The sequence below is a fragment of the Dendrobates tinctorius genome, unplaced genomic scaffold, assembly GCF_039654945.1.
Source record: "Dendrobates tinctorius isolate UK_male_01 unplaced genomic scaffold, ASM3965494v1 ptg000216l, whole genome shotgun sequence".
In the NCBI taxonomy this organism is placed as follows: domain Eukaryota; kingdom Metazoa; phylum Chordata; class Amphibia; order Anura; family Dendrobatidae; genus Dendrobates; species Dendrobates tinctorius.
In genome coordinates, this window is record NW_027361883.1 from 3,259,465 (window position 1) to 3,283,554 (window position 24,090).

The window sequence follows — 24,090 nt, forward strand, 5'->3', positions numbered from 1 at the left end:
ACTTAGGATAAAAACCAAATCAGAATCTTAATTTGCATACACGTTTCAGGGTGTTGCCCTTCCTCAGTGCAAAGCATGAGATATGATTTGGCTGTCTAAGAGGCCTCTGATTGTGGTCTAAAGGGTAACATTTCTCCTTGTGGTGAGTGGCATTCCTGACATTCCAGTGTAAGGAGACTTATAGGCCGTGCAATGCTCCTATGGGAAATTAAATATACAAATTACTTCTTCAGAGGGAAAGATGATAAGAACTCTAGTGCAACCTTATAGAAGTAGCAATCCTAAAAGTCAATATTGACCCTTAAACAAACCTCGCCACATTTTTTTAGGATGAGGTGGGGACACACTTGTCTACAAACTGAGATTCCGGATTGGATTATATCCTAAGTCATGTGGCAAAGCTCTTTAAAGGGTTGATATTGACGTTTAGGATTGATATTTCAGAAGAACTTTTACCCATGGCTTGTGAGCCGATGTACCATGAAAATTATGTGTGAGATGGGTAGGTAGATCGTACAGGACAACGTCTCGGAGGTTCATCTTCCCCTTGTTAGGGTTGGCGGATCGCACTTTGTTAGTTATTTTATTTAGTGTGATCGTAACCCGGGGTCCACATGCAGAGATGTTATACTGCAGCTAGTAAACAATAGTGGAAACCGCAGAGGCAAACAAGGCTTGGGATGTACCCTGTGCAGCGGGAGAATCCCGGTGCCTGATATTACCCCCCCGATGCTAGGCTCCCCCCTGGCGACGTTTGTCATGCTCGAAAGCTGGAATAAGCTGGGGGTCACAGATGTGCTCAATCAGCTCCCAGGTCCTATCCTCAGGCCCATGACCCTTCCAGTCCACCCAAAAATTTTTGCCACGCACCACCTTGGACCCAACAATGGCATTGACCTCAAAATTGTCTGAGGACGTATCTGAACTCCCGACAAGAGTCCCAGAGGAACAGGTCATATATACCGGTTTCAAGAGAGAGACATGGAAGGTGTCGGTGATGTTCAGGCATGGAGGAAGGCTGAGGCGATATACCACAGGATTCACCTGTTCCAGCACCTTGAAAGGACCCAGATGGCAGGGAGCAAATTTAGTGGACTCTACACGCAGCCTGATGTTACGAGCAGAGAGCCACACTAAATCACCAGGGGCAAAAACCAGAGCGGGACAGCGATGCGCGTCGGCGGAGACCCTCAGTCTCTCCTTAGAAGCCTTAATAGCATCCTGTGTGTGATCCCAGATGCCACGCGCCTCCACTGCCAAATCCACTATCCTAGGATCAGAGGATGAGATGGGCATGGGCATAGGTACCCGCGGATGCTGACCGTAATTAAAGAGAAACGACGTCTGCCCAGTAGAATCTGAGATGGCATTATTTAAAGCAAACTCCGCCCAGGACAGCAAGGATGCCCAGTCATCATGCCTGGCAGAAATAAAATGCCGTAGGTATGTGATAAGAGTCTGGTTGGCCCTCTCCACCAGCCCATTCGTCTCGGGATGGTAGGCCGAAGAGAGATTGAGCTCAATGCTAAGCAGCCGACAAAGCTCCCTCCAGAACCGAGACGCGAATTGGGGACCCTGATCGCTGACAATCGTGTCGAGCATCTCATGAAGACGGAAAATATGCTTCACAAAAAGAACAGCCAAGGCCCGTGCCGACAGTACTCGCGGAAGGGGAACCAGATGCACCATCTTGGAGAAATGGTCGTTGACTGCCCAAATGACTGTGGTGTTACGGGACTTGGGCAAGCCCACAACAAAGTCCATACCAACCATCTCTCAGGGCCTATCTGCCACCGGCAAAGGATGAAACAAGCCCGCAGGCCACTGCTGGGAAGACCGACTCCTGGCACATGAAACACAAGCCTTAACGTAATCCCTTACTTCCCGCGCCAATCGAGGCACCAATAAGTTCTCGCCAACCACTCAGTGGTCCTCTCGATGATGAAATGCCTTCCTACCTTGGAGTAGTGAGCTCATGAAAGGACCTCCGGGTGTAGGTTAGGTGGTACATAGGATTTGCCTGGAGGCACCTGTTCCAGAGACACCAGAGCCACCGTTCGAAGACTCTCCGATGGGATAATAAGCCGTGGCTCATCTCCCTCCTCAGATGAGACCACGTAATTGAATAGGGCATTGACACATAAATTCTTCTCCCGGCGAGAAAATGGAGAGTTAAACCGGGAGAAGAATAAGGGCCACCTGGCCTGGCAAGAATTCAGCTGCTGGGCCGTCTGCAAATATAGCAGATTTTTGTAGTCAGTAAATACTTGAAAAGGATACCAGACTCCCTCTAGGAGGTGTCTCCACTAGAAGGCTAACTTCATGGCCAGTAACTCCCTGTCCCCAATGGAATAGTTCCTCTCCGCCGGTGTGAAGGTCTTAGAGAAGAAGAAACATGGGTGCTTTCGACCATGAGCATCCTTCTGATATAGGACTGCTCCCGCACTGACGGAAGAGACATCCACCTCCAAAATGAAGGGTTTATCCACATTGGGCCAAAGTAGCACAGGAGCCCTAGCGAAGTGGGACTTCACAGAAGTAAAAGCCTTGGAGACCTCCTCTGACCACTGCTTGGGGTTAGCTCCCTTCTTGGTGAGGGCTACCAGAGGAGCTACTAGGGTAGAGAAGTGAGGAATGAACTGGCGATAGTAGTTGATAAATCCCATAAAGCGCTGCACCGCTTTAAGGGAATACGGCTCTTGCCAGTTCATCACAGACTCCAGTTTGGCAGGATCCATGGCCAACCCCTTGCCCGAGATAATATACCCAAGGAAAGGCAAAGATTCCTGCTCAAATATACACTTCTCTAGTTTAGCGAAGAGGGAATTGGCGCGTAAAAGTTTGAAGACTTTCCAGACACCTTTTCAGTGAGTATCAATATTGGGAGAGTAAATAAGTATATCATCCAGATACACTACTACCGAGGTGGATAATAACCCTCGAAAGATGTCATTAACAAAGTCTTGGAAGACGGCGAGAGCATTACAGAGACCGAACGGCATTACCAGATACACATAATGACAGTTCCAAGAGTTAAACACCACGCAGATCTACCTTGGAAAATACCCTAGCCCCTCGCAGTCTCTCGAAGAGCTCCCACATGAGTGGCAAAGGGTATTTATTTTTGATGGTAAAGGCATTTAATCCCATGTAGTCAATGCATGGGTGAAGTCCCCTGTTCTTCTGAACAAAAAAGAACCCAGCCCCAGCAGGAGACACTGACTTCCTAATAAACCCTCTAGCCAAATTCTCCTTGATATATTGGGACATAGCCTCAGTCTCCGGGAGAGTCAGAGGGTAGACTTGCCCATGGGGAGGCTCTGAATCCGGAATGAGGTCTATAGGACAGTCATAGGGGCAATGATGGGGAAAAGTCTCCGCAGCTCTCTTAGAAAACACATCTGCATAATGCCAATAATGTTTAGGATGAGGAGTTAGATTTGTGGTGACCTCAGATGATCCGACCAGAACTTGGGCCTTCAGAAACTGTCCCTCACATGACCTACTCCATCCTAGTATACTCCCAGTAGCCCAGTCAATGTGAGGTGAATGGCAGCGTAACCAAGGTATACCTAACAATACCTCGTTTATAGCCTCAGGAATGACCAAGAAAGAAATAATCTGCTGATATCCTGGAGAAATAACAAGAGAAAGGGGAATGGCCTGATGTGTGATGTGAGAGGTTAGCATGGACCCATTTACCACCTGGATGGTGATCGGCTTAGAAAGCATCACTAGGGATATTGCGTGCCGTTGAGTGAAGGCAGAGGAAATGAAATTACCCTCAGCCCTGGAATCCATGCAAACCTCTGTAGTGTGAGAGGTCGACCCGTAGGACAGTGTCACCTAAAAGGTTAAGTTGGAGGACACATCTGATGAATCTAGAGAGTCTCACCTAATAGCCACCTGAGGCGGAAGATCTCCCTGTCGCCTGGGACACCTATTGGCAGAATAACCAGCCTGCCTACAGACAAAACAAGTGGTGGAGTACGTACAGAACGCAATTTCGCCTCCGCCCGAGAAAACACCTTGGGCTCCACCAATTTGCTCGACCGAGTCAGATACCCCAAAAGATTGGTAAAATTTGGTGCTAACCGAATCCTTTGTCTATACTGGGCTCGCTCCAATCTTCATTCAGCATACCGAAGATCAATAAGAGTGGATATGGATATTAAATCCTCCAGTGTAGTGGGGACCTCCCTAGTGGCCAAAGCATCCTTAACATGGTCTGCAAGGCCCCTCCAGAACACCAGAACCAAGACCTTATCTGGCCATTCCAGCTCGCAAGCTAATGCCTGGAACTGGATAGCAAACTGGCTGGTCGGACATGACCCCTGAGTCAATGCCAGGAGTTGAAGTGCGGCATCATGGGTAACCTGGGGTCCAAGAAAGACCTGTTTTGGTGCACCCAAAAACGAGAGGCACTCCGGACCATCAGGTCCTTACTTTCCCATAACGGCATAGCCCACTCCAGCGCCCTAACCATCAAAAGGGACACCACAAAATCCATTTTGGCCGTTCAGATGAGAACCGTGAACCCAGTAGCTCCGGCTGGATCGAGCACTGGTTCACGAATCACCTGCAAGCCTTACTATCTTACCATCCGGCTTCACTGGCTGCCTGTGACGCTACTGCGGATAGATCCACAGCTAAAGTTGCCCGCTCTAATGTGAACAACCTGCCCTCCAGCTGCTGGATATTCCATGGGAGCTGCTGCTCATCCACCATTACTAGCCAGACCCTGGTGCTAATGTACTGTTAGGGTTGGTGGATTGCACTTTATTAGTTATTTTATTTAGTGCGATTGCAACCCAGGGTCCACCATGCAGAGATGTTATCCTGTAGCTTGTAAACAATGGCAGAGCCGTGCGATGATCGTTCACCAAAAAGCACTCTGTGTTTACTCCACACAGTGTGGACTGAACGCAAGACACCAGACTGATAGCGTCTCAGAGTGGTATGCACTGGCCGAGGAATACCAGCTCAGCTAACCGCCGAGTGGTAAAGAAAAATAAAACTGATACAGTTGTCCACAGAGTGGCGCAAAAATGTGAGCACCAAGCTCAGCTAGCCGCCAAGGTGTGTGCAGTACCCAGTTGAAACCAAAAAGGTTAAAGCACGGGGGTTTGACTGTGCCCCAGAACTTACCCGTGCTAACCACACACTTGGCCAAGACAGGCGCTAGGCCAAGCCAAAAGGAAAACCTGCCTCTCTAAGGAAAGTTAGGCGCTCGCACAGCGACATTTGCACACCGGCGTGTGCCTTGGAGGACCTTTTATAGGTTCAGGTTATGTCCTGTCAGACAGGACCTTGCTCGTGGACCAATCCGGAGAAGCTGAAGACCGACCACCAATGAGAGGTCGCCACACGAGCATGCTCAGTAGGGTGACTTCTGGACTTAGTCTTCAGAGCATCTGTTTGCCACTGCCTATCGCTGGTTACCATACCTTTGGCTGGGAGCCCAGCAGCAACCAAGCAAACAGCATGAGTCTGAGCAAGACGCCAAGACTGACATCTTTGTTGAGCAGCCTCCACTGCGGCTGGAGAAGAATGGGAGACTGTAGAGGCAGACAAGGCTTGGGATCTACCCTGTGCAGCGAGAGAATCCCGGTGACTAACACCCCTATCTGGACTGTTTACCTCCTTACCGCAGTCGAAGAAGGAATATTGTGGTATACTTGCACCAAAATGTGGCTGTGTTGTCATACGGAATGTCAAATGAAGGAAAGCCTAGCCAAACTTTGCACAGCTCTCCGAATATCAGCGCTCTGGGACTCAATCGCTACACCTTCTATTTTATGAAGTTTTTAGTTAATAGAATATTCTAAAAATGTATCTGTGGATGTAGAGATTTCAGAAACTTGAATTTGAGGAAGAGGATTGTGACATGCTGGTAACGCTCCTTTGCTTCCTATGCTTACAATATTAATAGGGCAGCACGGTGGCTCAGTGGTTAGCGCTGCAGCCTTGCAGCGCTGGGGTCCTGGGTTCGAATCCCACCAAGGACAACATCTGCAAGGAGTTTGTATGTTCTCCCCGTGTTTGCGTGGGTTTCCTCCGGGCACTCCGGTTTCCTGCCACACTGCAAAGACATACTGATAGGGAATTTAGATTGTGAGCCCCATCGGGGACAGTGATGAAAACGTGTGCAAACGGTAAAGCGCTGCGGAATATGTTAGCGCTATACAAAAATAAAGATTATTATTTATTATTATTATGGAAATGCTATACTTTGTAATAACAGCAATATTGTGGGCGCCAATGAGATCCGGGACAATTATCCTGCACTCCTCAGCTCACACCAGATATGTTGACGGTTTATGATCCAGTGCCTATTTTAGGAAAAGAAAACACGTCCGATTCCAGAGTACCGTCTATCAAGGAAGGTCAGGAGTATTTTAAGATCCCTTCAAATTCCCCAAATCTCCATTGTAGAATGCAACATGCTGAGCAAGGAACGTAAGGAGCTGTTTCTTCTGCTCCAGTGTTTCCAAGCCATCACAATGTCACATTCTTGATTCTTACTTGATCCAAGTGGTGACAACAGAGCCAATCTGACAACCAGATGTATTAACTTACACACCAGCATTCTACTATGTCCTCAGTTACGAAAAAAGTTTGTCTAAAGAGGATATAATCTACACTGAAGTTAGGAAGGTTAATGGAGAATATGTAACATATTAAGTCTCTTAAAGAAAACCTCACATACAGGCATTGCTACATTTATGACCTCCATGCAGGAGATAAATGATGGTTAGGCTTAAACTCTGGGGGACACTGGTTCTCACAAAAGGGGCATTCTCAACTTTAAAAGTTATCCCCTATCCCAAAGATAAGGGATAACTTTCCGTTCACTGAGGGTCCAACTACTGGTACCCCCACAGATGCCAAGACCTGGAGCTCTAAAGATAGAGGTGATAGTGAATAGAGCGATGGTTGATCATGTGCATTGACACTCTAGTCATTCATAATGGGACCACAGGAGATGAATGGGCACTACACACAGTTGGTTTTCAGCACGCTCAACAAAAATGAATAGAGCGTTGGTTCACATGGTCGACCATCTCTACATTCACATTGGCCTCTTCAAAGACCCATTCTCGGGATCAATGAGGGTCCCAGTGGTCAGAGCCTCAGCAATCGGGAAGTTATCCCCAGGTCAATGATATTGGATAACTTCTAAACTTGAGAGTAACATTTTAAGGAGATCTCTTAAATAAATTATAGACAATGCTTCATGGAGAAAAAAAATATGTGCAACGTAGTCCTTCAAAAGGGAGAAAACTATCTCAGCACTTGCAGCTTTTGGAGGCCGTTACCTATTAAGTCATTGTCCAACCCATTAAGCTTCACCTTCGAGCTTGTTTTCACCTTTGTGATCAGGCCAAATTTTACAATACTCACCACTGTCATTGTCCCACCAAGGACAACATCTGCAAGGAGTTTGTATGTTCTCCTCGGGTTTGCGTGGATTTCCTCCGGGTTCTCTGGTTTTCTCCCACATTCCAAAGACATGCTGATCGGGAATGTAGATTGTGAGCCCCAACGGGACATTGCCAACAATGTCTGTAAAGCAATGTTCAATTAATGGTGCTATATAAATGAGTAAAATAAATTAATAAAATAAATTGTATGTGGTAATAACTCTAATAACTCTGGAAAACTTCAACAGATCCCACTGATTCTGAGACTATTTTCTCTGGACATATTGTACCCCATGATTGAGGTAAAATTTCTTTGATGTGACTTGCATTTATTTGTGAAAAAAAAAGCAGAAATTTAGCAAAAATGTTAAAAGTTTTGCAATTTTCAAACTTAATTTTCATGCCCTTAAATCAAAGTTACATCCCACAAAATACTTAAAAAATAACATTTCCCACATGTCAACTTTACAGGAGCACAATTTATGAAACATAATTTTTTATTAGGAAGATATAAGGGTTAAAATTTGACCAGCGATTTTTCATTTTTTCAACAAAAATTTACAAAACCATTTTTTAGTGACTTTCAGAGTCCTATATGACAGAAAATGCTTTTTGCCACAAAAATTTTATTTTAGATCCAAATTTTTTTATTTTTGCAAGGGTAACAGGAAAAAATGTATTCAAAAATTAGTTGTGCAATTTCTCCTGAGCATGCCGGTATCCCATATGTCACGGAAAACCACTGTTTGGGCACTCAGAAGGGAAGGAGCGCCATTTGACTTTTTGATTGTAAAATTGAGAGTAGAAACCACCCACAAGTGACCCTCAGGGAACTGATCTAGATGTGTAGTGACCACCTCAAACACCCAGGTGCTTTACAGAAGTTTATAATGTTGAGCCGTGAAAATAAAAAAATCACGTTTTCCCCACAAAAATGTATTTTAGCCCCAAATTTGGCATTTTGACAAAGGTAACAGGAGAAATTGCAACATATAATTTGTTCTGCTATTTCTCCTGAGTACACTGATTCCCAACATGTGGGGACAAACTACTATTTGGACACAACAGGGCGTGGAAGGAAAGGATAAGCAAAAAAAGTGTAGTCAGCTTACTGGTCTGCAGTGAAATCCCCAAGCCTGCCAACGCCCAGCATGGATTATGGTGAGCATCCACATGAAATAGGAACAAGAAAAAAAAATGTGATCCAGCTCGAGACGGAGGCGGCTGCAACTTTACATAGCTTTAGTGGACAATGTAAAAATATATTAGTTCTTTTAAAAATGTCTCCATAGCAAACACCGAGCGCACCAGTGAGGAGGATCAACGCGTTTCAACTAAAGAGTCTTAGTCATGATCAACGCGTTTCAACTAAAGAGCCTTAGTCATGATCTCATGAGATCATGACTAAGACTCTTTAGTTGAAACGTGTTGATCCTCCTCACTGGTGCGTTCTGTGTTTGCTATGGAGACATTTTTAAAGAACTAATATATTTTTAAGTTGTCCAGTAAGGCTTTGCAAAGTTGCAGCCGCCTCCGTCTCGAGCTGGATCACATATTTTTTTTCTTGTGGAAGGAAAGGAGCGCATTTGAAAGCAAAATTTGCTGAAATAATTAGCAGGTGCCATGTCGCGTTTGGAGAGCCCCTAATGTGCCTAAACAGTGGAAACAAGAGACACCATTTTGGAAACCAGACCACTCAGGGATCTTTTATAGATGTGTGGTGAGCACCTTAAATTCACAGTTGCTTCACAGAAGTTTACAATATTGAGCTGTAAAAATAAAATTTAAAAAAAAATCACATATTCCCCACACAAATGTTTTTTAGCCCCAAATTTTGCATTTTCTCAATGGTAACAGGAAAAATTGTACCAAACAATTTGTTGTGCAATTTCTCCTTAATACTCAGATACCCAATATGTGGGACAAAAATACTGTTAGGGTTCAGAAAAGCAGGAGTTAAATTTTGGAACACAGACTTTGATGGAACGATCTGTCTTGTTTCAAGATTCCTTGATGTGCCTAAACAGTGGAAAAGCCTTACAAGTGACAACATGATGGAAGCTACTCAACAAATGTATCTAGATGTGTGGTGAGCACCTTGAACCCCCGGCTGCTTCACAGGAGTTTAAAATTTAGATCAGTGAAAATAGAAAGAATCACATTTTTTCCACATAAATGTTATTTTAGTCACAATTTTTTTTTCACAAGGACAGCAGGAGAAATTGGACATCAAAATTTGTTGTTGTGTTGTTGGATTGAGGATGCATGTTACGTTGGCAGAGCCCCTGAGGTGCCATAACAGCAGAACCCCCTATGAGAGACCCCATTTTACAAATGACACATCTCAATGAATTCATCTAGGGGTGTAGTGATCATATTGACATCACAGGTGGGTCTCAGAATTTTGCACTACTGGGCATAAAATAAAAAAAAATTACAGTGGGGAAAAAAAGTATTTAGTCAGCCACCAATTATGCAAGTTCTCCCACTTAAAATGATGAGAGAGGCCTGTAAATGACATCATAGGTAGACTACAACTATGAGAGACAAAATGAGAAAACAAATCCAGAAAATCACCTTGTCTGATTTGGCAAGATTTATTTTTAAAATTATGATGGAAAATAAGTATTTGGTCACCTAAAAACTTGCAAGATTTCTGGCTCTCACAGACCTGTAACTTCTTCTTTAAGAGGCTCCTCTGTCCTCCACTCATTACCTGTAGTAATGGCACCTGTTTGAACTTGTTATCAGTATAAAAGACACCTGTCCACAGCCTCAAACAGTCTGACTCCAAACTCCACTATGGTGAAGACCAAAGCGCTGTCGAAGGAACCAGAAACAAAATTGTAGCCCTGTACCAGGCTGGGAAGACTGAATCTGCAATAGGCAAGCAGCTTGGTGTGATGAAATCAACTGTGGGAGCGGTAATAAGAAAATGGAAGACATACAAGACCACTGATAATCTCCCTCGATCTGGGGCTCCAGGCAAGATCTCACCCCGTGGGGTCAAAATGATCACAAGAACGGTGAGCAAAAATCTCAGAACCACACAGGGGGACCTAGTAAATGACCTGCATAGAGCTGGGACCACCATAACAAAGGTTACCATCAGCAACACACTACGTCACAGATCCTGCAGTGCCAGACGTGTTGCCCTGCTTAAGCCAGTACATGTCCGGGCCCATCTGAAGTTTGCTAGAAAATATTTGGATTATCCAGAAGAGTATTGGGAGAATGTCATATGGTCTGTTGAAACCAAAGTAGAACTGTTTGGTAGAAACAAAACTTGTCATGTTTGGAGGCGATAGAATGCTGAGTTGCATTCAAAGAATACCATACCTACTGTAAAGCATGGGGGTGGCAACATCATGCTTTGGGGCTGTTTCTCTACAAAGGGACCAGGATGACTGATCCGTGTACATGAAAGAATGAATAGGGCCATATATCGTGAGATTTTGAGTGCAAACCTCCATCCATCAGCAAGGGCATTGATGATGAAACGTGGATGGGTCTTTCAGCATGATAATGATCCCAAGCACACAGCCAGGACAACGAAGGAGTGGCTTCGTAAGAAGGATATGAAGGTCCTGGAGTGGCCTAGCCTGTCTCCAGATCTCAACCCCATAGAAAACCTTTGGAGAGATTTGAAAGTCCGTGTTGCCCAGTGACAGGCCCAAAACATCACTGCTCTAGGGGAGATCTTCATGGAGGAATGGGCCAACATACCACCAACAGTGTGTGCCAACCTTGTGAAGACTTACAGAAAACTTTTGACCTCTGTCATTGCCAACAAAGGACATATAGCAAAATATTGAGATGAACTTTTGTTAATGACCAAATACTTATTTTCCACCATAAATTGAAAATTAAATCTTGCCAAATCAGACAAGGTGATTTTCTGGATTTGTTTTCTCATTATGACTCTCATAGTTGTGGTCTACCTATGATGTCAATTACAGACGCCTCTCATCTTTTTAAGTGGGAGAACTTGCAAAATTGGTGGCTGACTAAATACTTTTTTCCCCACTGTATATTCTTACCACCAAAATGTTGTTAAAGCCCCAGATTTTACAGTTTCACAGGGGAAAATGGGTAAAAATTGCACCAAAATTAGTCCCACAATTTCTGCTGAATGCAGAAATACCCCAAATGTGGCTGTAAAGTACTTCTTAGCCACACGGCAAAACTCAGGTGGGACAGAGCGCTATTGGCAAACTGCAGTCTTGCTTTTTATGTCTCTGTGTCAGCAGTGGGGTCCTTCTGGGTTTCCTGCTCTAGCATTTCATTTCATTCAAATGTTGACGGATAGTTCCCACTGACACTGATGCATCCTGAGCCTGTGGGACAGCTTCAATTTCTTTTGAACTTGATTGGGGCTGCTTATCCACCAACTGGACTATCCTGCGTTAAACTTTTCATCAATTTTTCTCTGCTGTCCACGTCCATGGAGATTAGCTGCATTGCCGTAGGGTGTAAACTTCTTGATAATTTTGATCACCGTGGGCACAGAAACATCAAGATCTCTGGAGAAGGACTTGTAACCTTGAGATTGTTGATATTATTCAACAATTTTTGTTCTCAATTCCTGAGACAGTTAATTTCTCCTCTTTCTGTTGCTTAGTGTGGCATATACAGACACGCAATGCAAAGATTGAGTCAATTGCTCCCCTTCCTTTATCTGGTTTCAGGTATGATTTTCATATTGCCAACACTTGTTACTTGCCACAGGCGAGTGTGAACCAGCATCACATGCTGGTAACAAAGTCGTTTGCTCACTTTTTTGGAAAGGTGCCAACAATTTTGTGCGGCTCATTTTTGGGGTTTAGTGTGAAGCTATGTCCAATTTGACATTTTTTTGTGTTGTTCCAATCCACACCAAGGCAATAAACATGTGTATAACAAGATGTGCAATTGAAATAATTTTCTGGAAGAAATACTTCATCTTCTGGAACACTTTCAATGGTGCCAACACTTTCTGCCATGACAGTATCATGTAAGTTATTGTCCAACACATTATCAAGTCTTGCAATATGATTAGTGATACAACCTGAACTAGAAAGCCATGTGTAGCCAGCTTCTATGGTTTGATGATGAATGATGGGCTTTTCTAGTTGCCATGTTACCAGTCCTATGTTCTGAATTATTTTGTCTTTTGTCTTGTGAATCGCCAATCAGCTTGCTTGGCTCCTCCACTTAAAGGATACTGAAATTAGCATGGACTTACATCACACAAATATGTCAACCCTAACGTAGTTATCACACAGTGCTAAAAAAACCTACAACGGGCCGCAAATCACATAACAACCACCAGGTGATCACATACAACATAATCATCTCCTGACAGAGTATCACAAGATCATGTTTTTTTTTATCACAGCTGGTCATCTCACATCTTTCCTCTTGTGATATGCCAAACCAAGAGTAAAGGTAAGAAAAGACATATCTATATGCATGTCAGGGTGCAGCAACTATCAAAGTTTGTATAGCTCAGCCCTCAGGGCAAAGTAGCATTTTAACCAAACCACATCAGGACTGACAGCATTTACTTGGATAGTATTAATAATACAACTGATGATTGAAAGTTGTACACTCTGTCCAAATCCCCTGAATGATGATAATTTTATATCGGAAAATTCAGAACATAAACTATTGGTCTAATTGTTGGATCGGGTATATTGACGATGTATTTTGTGCTTTTCAGTTCAACCTTTGGCTTTTAATTTTTTTTTACATTAATAAACTTTGCACAAATCAATTTGACAATTTTTGGGCTTACTCCTGATTTTTTGAGGCTTGCTCCTGAATGGAAAAAAAAATATTGCAAATACTAAAGTTGATCAAAATGCCCTTGCTTGCATATAAAAGGGAAAAAAACAAAAAAATGGGTAGTTTAGGTAGACTGATTCACTACAGAGAGTCTTCTGCTCTTAAAAGCCACCAAAAGAATGATGGAGAAGGTAGGCTGACTTTTTTGAGAGCCTTTTGGCTTCCCTAATGAGGTGTTATTATCAAAAACTCCACTGCCATTGCACTTTTGCTGAGTTTCACTGTAACAATTGGTCAGTTTTTTATTAGTATTTTTTTCACTCACGTTAATTTTCTTTTTTTTTTTCTTTGGAAGGAAATATAGTCTTAGCAATTACAAATATAAAGAGCAGAAAGTGTTATACCCCCAGTGAACAATAAAGCAATTATGTTATGTTATAAAGTTACCACTAATTATAGTGCTGCACCCCCCTCCCCTCCTAAAATTGATTCATGATCAGATTTAAGACTGCACTATAATCTTTGGCAGCCATTCAAGTGGAAGAAAGTTCATTTTTCTGCAATATGATTATTTTTATATCACCAGAGAAATAGCAGCAGCGGCGGCTCCCTGTGATGGAAGGAATGACTTATGTATGCGGCGAGTGGCCCTGTGTGGGTGAAGCGTTTAACTTTGTGTTAAAGTCACTTAAAACATTGATAGATCTGGAAAATAAAACATTTCTGATCCTGGGTTTCTCATAAACAGCTAATTAACTGAGGTCTGTCGCAATATTTGACCTTGATAGAAATCCACTTTTATGTAAGAAATGGAAAGAAAAATCAAGAAAAAATGTATCCCATCGCTTGCTCACAGCTGCGTGTAGTTCTAGGTCCCCTAGTGACTTGGTTATGTGTTAAAGCACTCATATTTCCATTACTCTTGGTGCTACTTGTTACTCATCTCACCTGGTTCCAGTAAGGTCTTCCCTCAGGCGGCTGGATTCCACACCCACATTCCCATTACCCTTGGTGCTACTTGTTACTTGTCTTACCTGGTTCCAGTAAGGTCTTCCCTCGGGCAGCTGCAGTCCTCACATTCCCATTACCCTTGGTGCTACTTGCTTCTCATCTCACCTGGTTCCAGTAAGGTCTTCCCTCAGGCAGCTGGATTCCACACCCACATTCCCATTACCCTTGGTGCTACTTGTTACTTGTCTTACCTGGTTCCAGTAAGGTCTTCCCTCGGGCAGCTGCAGTCCTCACATTCACATTACCCTTGGTGCTACTTGTTCCTCATCTCACCTGGTTCCAGTAAGGTCTTCCCTCAGGCAGCTGGATTCCACACCCACATTCCCATTACCCTTGGTGCTACTTGTTACTTGTGTTACCTGGTTCCAGTAAGGTCTTCCCTCGGGCAGCTGCAGTCCTCACATTCACATTACCCTTGGTGCTACTTGTTCCTCATCTCACCTGGTTCCAGTAAGGCCTTCCTTGGGTGGCTGCAGTCCGCACTCACATTTCCATTACCCTTGGTTCTCATCTCGCCTTCTTCCAGTAAGGTCTTCCCTCGGGCAGCTGCAGTCCTCACGTTCACATTACCCTTGGTGCTACTTGTTTCTCATCTCACCTGGTTCCAGTAAGGTCTTCCTTGGGTGGCTGCAGTCCGCACTCACATTTCCATTACCCTTGGTTCTCATCTCGCCTTCTTCCAGTAAGGTCTTCCCTCGGGCAGCTGCAGTCCTCACGTTCACATTACCCTTGGTGCTACTTGTTTCTCATCTCACCTGGTTCCAGTAAGGTCTTCCTTGGGTGGCTGCAGTCCGCACTCACATTTCCATTACCCTTGGTTCTCATCTCGCCTTCTTCCAGTAAGGTCTTCCCTCGGGCAGCTGCAGTCCTCATGTTCACATTACCCTTGGTTCTACTTGTTGCTCATCTCACCTGGTTCTAGTGAGGTCTTCCCTCGGGCGGCTGCTGTCCACACTCACATTCCCATTATTCTTTGTGCTACTTGCTGCTCATCTCACCTGGATCAAGTTAGGTCTTCCCTCAGGCGGCTGCAGTCCGCATTCACATTCCCATTACTCTTGATGCTACTTGTTACTCATCTCGCCTGGTTCAAGTGGGCTGTTCCCTCAGGCGGCTGCCATCCCCGCCAGTGGCATGGTCCAGTTAGGAGTATTTGATGATGATGTTTCCTGGCACCTACGTATTAGTTCTGAAGATGTCTCCTGACTTTTCTAATCTCCTTCCTTAATCTTTGGATACTGGTCCTGACCACTCCTGACTATGTTTATGTCTTGGTTTCTTTGCAGAGTACTTTTAGTTCTTTTCTTGGTTCTTACTTCAAGCCTTCTGTGGGAGAAGATGTCACTGTCGGCTGTGTGCTCCTAAGATTATGAATAATGGAAAGAGAGCACCACAATAGCTCAAGGTACACACTAGGGCCATTTTGTCCACTTACTCTGGATGAAAAAACTAATTGATTTGACCCTGAAAAGGTATAGAGACAGAATATAGGCCATGACCTTGGGCATCGCTACCAGCAGTTATGAGTTTGTTAATGCCCCTACCAACCAAGATGTGCTGTGCTACTATTTCCAGAGCAATGAAGTTTGTAGGTTAAGGTCAAAGACAGAAAGAAGATTGTATTTTGTTAAGGCTACCAAAATAACAGCTCCAATTAAGATCACTTTGGTTTTACCAGCTAATATATGTAGGCAACTTTAAATGGAACCTGTCAGCAAGTTTTTGCAATTTAAACTGAAAACAGCAGAATGTAAGGGCAGAAACCCTGATTCCAGGGACATGTCACTTAGGCTACTTTCACACATCAGGTTTTTGCCGTCAGGCAGGAGCCGGCTATTTTTGGAAAAAACGGATCCAGCGTAAATTTTGGAGAACTGTAGAAACGGATCCGTTTTTCTGCCGGATCCGTCTAGCAGGTTATATCTGTTTGGCTGGGGGCTGGCCAATTGGATCTGAGCATGCGCAGACTTAAAAACGGATCCGGTGGCTGGATCCGTCTTTTTCTGGATCCGGTGCATTCCGGCGCCCATAGACTTTCATTGTGGCAAAAAGCCGGAAGCGTCGGATCCGGCGCTTCTGGCTTTTTCGCCGGAGACAAAAAACGTTACAGTAGCCGTTTTTTCCAGACGCCGGAATGAGACAAGTAGCCGGATCCGGCAAAAAACGGACGAACCGCAATGCCATCCGGCGCTAATACAAGTCAATGGGGAAAAACTGGATCCGGCATTGCATTTCGCCGGATCCGGTTTTCCAAAAAAAGGCTGGATTCGCCTGACGGCGCAAAACGGATGTGTGAAAGAGGTGTTATTAGGCTGTGTGCTGTAGTTTTTTTACAAGCAGTAATTTATCAGCAGGAGATTATCACTACAGTACTAGGTGTCATGTGCCAGGCAGTCCAGACAATCTGTGTAACCCCACCCCCAGCACTGATTGGTGACAATGCACACTGTAAACAGGAAGCTGCTAATCAGGGGTGTGGGCAGGGTTATACACAGTTCAGCATTCATAGCACTGCTACATCTACAGCAGAGTAAATGGATTCTATCACAACTGTACCAAAAAACACTGTAAGTGACACATTGCTGGAATCTTGGTCTCTGTCCCTACATAATGCTGCTTTCAGATTCCATATCAAATACCTGCTGACAGATTCACTTTAATGACCTCTTGAATGTGTTTAATCACTAAACACTGTAGCTGAGTTCCTAAGAATAGATAATTACTGAGAAAAAAAATAAAATAGCATGAACCAGCTCACCCCGGATTAGGCTTCCAATGGTTCCCGACATGGAATCATCACTCCTGTCACTCCTGCCCAATGTTGTAAAATGATGATCAAAGATAAAGGAATTTCAAATTCAAAAATATTGCTGAGCTTTATTCCAAAGGTAATAAAAGTGACAATCCTGGTAGATCCTCTGAGTATATGAATTATCGGGTGTCACACTAAAGCTAAGTCCTTATTCATGGACTAGATGGAGGCCCGGTGCTATCGCATTGGAAGGGCGGTAATGTCATGATGGGGGCCGGCTTTGCAGCGTTGAGAATCTCTCCCCCCATGTGCTCACCCACCTATCCACTCTCTCTTTCCCCATGTGCTGACTTCTCCCGTCTGTGCATCCCCCCGAAGTTGTGTAGGCACGTTCAGAACGGTTGCACCCATTAAGCTGTGTGCCCACGTTGCATTTTTTAAGCGTTTCCGCCACGTTTTTGCCGCCGCAGAAACGCTTAAAAAATACATTCCCATGCAATCCTATGGGATTCCGCAGTTGCTGTGCCCATGCTGCGGATTTTGCCGCTGTGGAATCACATAGCGGTAAAATCGGCAGCATGTCCATTAATTCTGTGGAATCGCGGTGATTCCGCCGCCATAGGATTGCATTGAAACGCTCACTTTACGCATGTGTGTATGCCCACCATAGTGAGTGCTTCATGTGCGGATGGTACCCAGGGTCTGGAGGAGTGGAGACTGTCCTCCATGCCCTGGGTACCATATTCCTGTAAAAATAGAATTAAAATAAAAAATAGGGATATACTTATCCTCTGTCAGTCCCCGAAGTCCTCCCAGTCCTCATTGGCGCTGGTGGCAACTTCCGTTCCTAGGGATGCATTGCGCGAATGACCTCTGATGACGTAGCGGTCTTGCAAGATTTCAGCGCTGAGATCTCATCTCTCGAGATCTTGGTCCCGAGATCACATCTGCACATACGCCGGCAGCTATTTTTACTGGAACAACTGCATACACGGGGAACCGTGGAAATGCCGGGGCTCTGGCCTGTCACAAACTGTCGGCAGAGCCCCGGGGCAGCGCCGGACACACACGCAGCACCGCTGGGCACCAGAGACACCCGCAGCACAGGCCAGCAACCGCTGGACACCCGGACACCCCCTGATCACGGCCTATGGTAACGCATTAACGCATGTTCGCTTTGTAAGACGCACCCCCATTTTCCCCCCAAATTTCAATGGAAAAAACTGCATCTTACAAAGCAAAAAATATGGTAATATTGTTCTTGGTCTTTCACACTAACTGTATACCTTCTTCCAATTACTTTTTTGCCTCATCGCTTTCTGGATTCCCATGTGGCTTGAAAGTTCATTTTAAAAATTGTCTTGTCTGACCGTTTACAGAACATACCACAGCTCCTGGGCAGGGGAGGAAGCAAAAGACAATACTGACATTACAGCAGGAGATCGCAGAGGATACATTTTGTGAGGTCCGCGACGGTGTTCCGCTGGTGGCACCGCTAAGTGTAAGGCCGGGGTCACACTGCGTTATGGCAGTCCGTTAACGCCGCCATAGACCCCCATTGTGTGGCGCATCGTGACGCATGCCGTAAAGCGGCACGTGTTTCCGACGTGCTGTTATTCACTGAGGGAGCCTCAGACGCGTGCTGCAGCATCTGAGGCTCCATCACCGCTAGCGCTGATGAAGCATCAGCGCTAGCAGTATAGCATAACGCATATCGCGTTATGCTATAGCGTTAATGCAGCCCGTCAACGCTATGCGTTGAACGGGCTGTGTTAACGCTATGTGAACCTGGCCTTAGAGGGGAAAGCAGTTCATCTGCTATCTGACAGTCAGAGTGATCAATGAGTGGAACAAGCTGCCATGAGAAGTGGTGAGTTCTCCTTCAATGGAAGTCTTTAAACAGAGGCTGGACAGACATCTGACTGGGATGATTTAGTGAATCCTGCTTTGAGCAGGGGGTTGGAACAGATGGCCCAGGAGGTCCCTTCCAACTCTACGATTCTACGATTCTATGATTCTATGATTCTATCTGATGCAGTGTGTAACCGGAGACAGAGAAGGGTTAACAGTTTTTACTAAACAGTAGTTCACAACAATACTCGCAGGTAAGCAATGAAATAGGGTAACAGAGATATACAAAATAAACAGTGCACTTATCAGTTGAAGTTCTGGCAGGGGGAAGGCTGGAATATTTCACGGCGGCGTCGCAAAAGGCACACAAAGTCTCTGGCTCTGTTCCGCAAGAAGTAATAGCACTGTCGCCCGACAGAGCCAAAGGATGCAGTCCTCTTTGTCTTTAATGCATTGTAGTGTGGAAACAATCCTCTGGATGAATGTCCCAGGAATGGCGTCGGGCACTGGCCGCAAGCACATGCGCTGTCCACAGCAGTTCGCGGTCTCTCGGAGTTGTATCCTAGCCGAAGCAACGCAGGTTGCTCACAGACGGTAACTCAATAGCGTCAGGGGAAATCAGTGCACGGAGGCTTGGAAGCAGGGGAGTCGTCAGTAGGAGCTGAGGAGAGGGAGTCAACCATCTGTCGCCTTCTCACCATGTCTGCTCCGTTCCAGAGCTCAGTCCCCCTTACCTACCCCGTGCCCCCTGTTGTCTGACCAGATGGTTTCTCCCGCCCAGAGGAAATCTCCCCTGCTAGCAGTGGTGACAGCCCAGATTGTTCCAGCCTTAAAGGGCACCGCACACTGCTGATTCTGTCTAGTCTCATCTTCTTACACCAGAGGCTGCATACGGCGTATACAGTGTGTGTGGTGCGTACGGCATATACAGAGTGTATGTGGGGTGTGTACGGCATATACAGTGTGTGTTTGTGTGTGTGGTGCATGCGGCGTATACAGTGTGTGTGTGTGTGTGGTGTGATGGAGTTCCGCTGGTGGTACTGCGCAAGAGGCTGCGTACGGCGTATACAGTATGGGTGTGTGGTGCGTACGCCATATAGAGTGTGCGTGTGTGGTGCGTACGGCGTATACAGTGTGTGGGGGGGAGTGCGTACGGCATATACAGTGTGTGTGTGTGGTGTGTACGGCGTATACAGTGTGTGTATGTATGTGTGTATGGTGCAGCAGTGTTCCGCTGTTGGTACCGCGCAAGAGGCTGGTACCAGCAGCAGTTTCCATATTGAGACACCCATCACTTGGGTGTTCCAATATGGCGGTCGGTGAACTTCCGCCACTTGGGATTCTGGGATCCGGACACATCTGGACGAAACAGGATGTGAAGACATTACAAGGTAAGTATATATTAGATGAAGACTCGGTTTTAGTCTGAAACGCGTAGGATAATTCATTTACTCATTGGATCTAACAGGATTGTCATTTTTATCATAAAATTCACAAATATTTTTCTAATTTGGAAACCACCTGGAAAATCCTTTATCTTTGATAAAAAAAAAAATAGTCCAAGATGGGAAGAACGTGATGTAGCTGAAGACCATGTAAATGATGTTGTCATCATAAATCTCTGAAATTAATTGTCAGTACGGAGATGAGGTTTACAATGCCACCATAAGGCACCGGTACGTACCCTCGAGCATTCACACAACACAGTGTAAACCATTCCTCCATCATTATCACCTAGCACAAGCAATCAGCGATAAACAAACCAATCCAACAGGTATCATCTTCAGCCGTCTTAGCGACATTCGGGTGGGATGCACGAGCATAAACGGAGCCTTGTAAACCCTAAATTTACCCAAAGATCTCTCCCGGGCTCGCAGCAGGTAAAAGTCTAACTGGTTTTATGTTCTTTGGGTTAAAGTCAATTGGAAATAAAGCCATGTCTAATTGCTCAATTATCAAATGTCAAACTCGACATAAGTCTTGTTTCAATATAATGAGATTTGAGGTCTCTGGTGGGGTATGTTTCCAGGTACACTGCACAGATCCCATCTGCGGCAGAAAACCGCCAAATTTGGTTTCTTAGAATCTCTGTAGTGTTTACCTTTGCATTTCATTTTCTTGGCAAAAACCTGAGCTATTACGGAGGGGAAAAAAAGTTATTTTTGGTAAATTTTCTCACATGGCTTGTATAGAATTATCTTTACAAAGTCAACTTAACTGGACACTACAGGTAGGGTCAAGAATAAGAGCAATCTCCTGAGTAAGGAGGCTTCTAATTTTAAGGAAAAGATAATTGCTTCTTGCACTCATATGCATGGCACAGACAAGGATTTATGTCTTAGAATCATAGAATCATAGAATGGTAGAGTTGGAAGGGACCTCCTGGGCCATCTGGTCCAACCCCCTGCTCAATGCAGGAGTCACTAAATCATCCCAGACAGATGTCTGTCCAGCCTCTGTTTGAAGACTTCCATTGAAGGAGAACTCACCAGTTCTCAAGGCAGCTTGTTCCACTCATTGATCACTCTGTTAAAAAGTTTTTTCTAATATGTAATCTGTGTCTCCTCCCATTCAGTTTCATCCCATTGCTTCTAGTCTTTCCTGTGCAAATGAGAATAAAGTTGATCCTTCTACAATGTGACAGCCCTTTAGATATTTGTAGACAGCTATTAAGTCTCCTCTCAGTCTTCTCTTTTGCAAACTAAACATTCCCAAATGCTGCAACCTTTCCTCATAAGACAGGGTTTGCAGACCGGTCACCATTCTGGTCGCTCTTTTCTGAACTTGCTCCAGTTTGTTGATGTCTTTTTTAAAATGTGGTGCCCAAAACTGGACACAATATTCCAGATGAGGTCTGACCAAAGAGGAGTAGAGGGCAATCATGACTTCACGTGATCTAGACTGTATGCTTCTGTTAATACATCCTAGAATTGCATTTGCCTTTTTTGCTGCTTCATCATACTGTTGACTCATATTCAGTCTGTGATCTATTAGTATACCCAAGTCTTTTTCACATGTGCTGTTGCTTAGCCCTATTCCTCCCATTCTATATATGCTTTTTTCATTTTTATTGCCCAGATGTCAATAAATATACTGTGCTTCTGGCCAGAAGGGAGCGGTTGCAAGAATCAGGGGACTCTTTTTCATTCAAATGAGAAAAAGATCAGCAATAGACTCTAGCGACTTGTGTCCAGTACAAGATGTGAGGGCTCTCCCACCTTCTACGCACAACAGGTTCATCTTCACTTTTAATTTCAATCTTTATTCTTCTTATTATATACATAATGTGTTTCATGATTTTGCAGAATTCTGCAACCGGTGTACAAAAGTTACTATGGTACTGCTTCCTATGTACAAGAATATAACTACTATGCCACATTACAAATACAAATTGGAAAAAGATCTCAGATTTTACATCTTTATGACACTTTATAGCATTTTGTTTGCACTGAAATCAATCTCAAACCTCTGTGATAATTTGCTTGCCAGGTGGCCAATTAAACGAAAACTACTTAAGAAGGACGTTCCACAATGTCCACATAAGCGGCTGCAGGTTTCAATCACTATGGGAAAGTAATAGGATCTCTACTGCCGAAAAGAGTCAGATGAATTGGACAGGGTATGAGAACATTTGATATTTCACGAAAACTTAAGTGTAATCATCGTACTGTGAAGAAATTTGTGGCTGATATGGAGCACAGACGAGTTTGTGCAGATAAAGTCATAATGAGGAAGGTTTCTATCAGACCAATTCATCAGATTGAGAAAGTAGCTGCTAAAACACCATTACAAAGCAACAAACAGGTATTTGTAGTTTCTGGTGCCTCTGGAGTCCATCGATTCTCAAGGTGTAGAATCCTCCAGAGGCCACAGTTGTGCATAAACCTTCTATTCAGCCGCTGCTAAACAATGATTACAAGCAGAAATGGTTGCAGTGGACAGAGATATATACGAAGACCAATTATAAAACAGTATTGTTTACTGATGAATGCCATTCAACCCTGGAACGTGTAGATCACATATGTCAAGCTCTGGCTGCTGGTCAAATCTTTTCGAAAGAGTGAGTGTATTGGACCCGCGATGGTCCCCCAAGCATACTTGGCCTGCGACACCTAGCGGATTTCCCATCCAGCATTGCAGTTTCACCTGTCATCATGCTTTCAACTATATTGGCATCCTAAATGCTGATACAGTTAAAAGCAATGATGGAGGAAGGAGCATCAGCTGACGCTTCCTCTCACATCATTCTCCTTCTATGTCTGACGTTTCAGCGCAGTGGGCGCAATTACGTCATTACAGCTCTCCCGCTGAAAAGATGTGTGAAAAGGATCTTAAGACACCATGAAGAGACTGGAGCACAGGGTCAACGAGCAGAGGTGAGTATTTTTTTTAATATGGGGCCTATTATACTGTATGGAGCACTATGTGGACCCATTATGCTGTAGGCAGCACTACATGAGGTCATTTTTCTGTATGGAGATCTATGTGGGGCCATTATACTGTATGGAGCACTATGGGGTGCCATTATACTGTGTGAAGAACTATATGAAGTCATTATACTGTATCGAGCACTATGTGTGACCCATTATATTGTATGGTGCACTATGTGGGGTTCATTATACTGTATGGAACACTTTTTCTTACCATTAAACTGGGTCGAGCACTATGTGGGACTGCTTATACTGTATGTAGAACTATATAAGGCCATTATACTATATGGAGCACTATGTGTGGCCATTATACTGTATGGAGCACTATGTGGGACCCATTATATTGGATGGTGCACTACATGGGGCTCATTATACTGTATGGAGTACTTTTCTAACCATTATACTGTGTAGAGGACTATGTGGGGCTCATTATACTGTAAAGAGAACTATATAGGGCAATTATACTGTATGGAGCACTATGTGTGGCTATTAAACTGTATGGAGAACTATATAGGACCATCATACTGTATTCAGCACTATGAGTGGCCATTATACTGTATGGAGAACTATATAAGGCCATCATACTGTATTCAGCACTATGTGTGGCCATTATATTGTATGGAGAACTATATAGGACCATCATACTGTATTCAGAACTATGAGTGGCCATTATACTGTATGGAGAACTATATAAGGCCATCATACTGTATGGAGCACTATGTGGGGCTATCAAACTGTATGGAGAACTATATAAGGCCATCATACTGTATGCAGCACTCTGTGGGGCCCATTATACTGTATGGCTGTGTGAGGATTACAGTTGGAGAATGATACTATGTTGGGGTCACCATTTTTT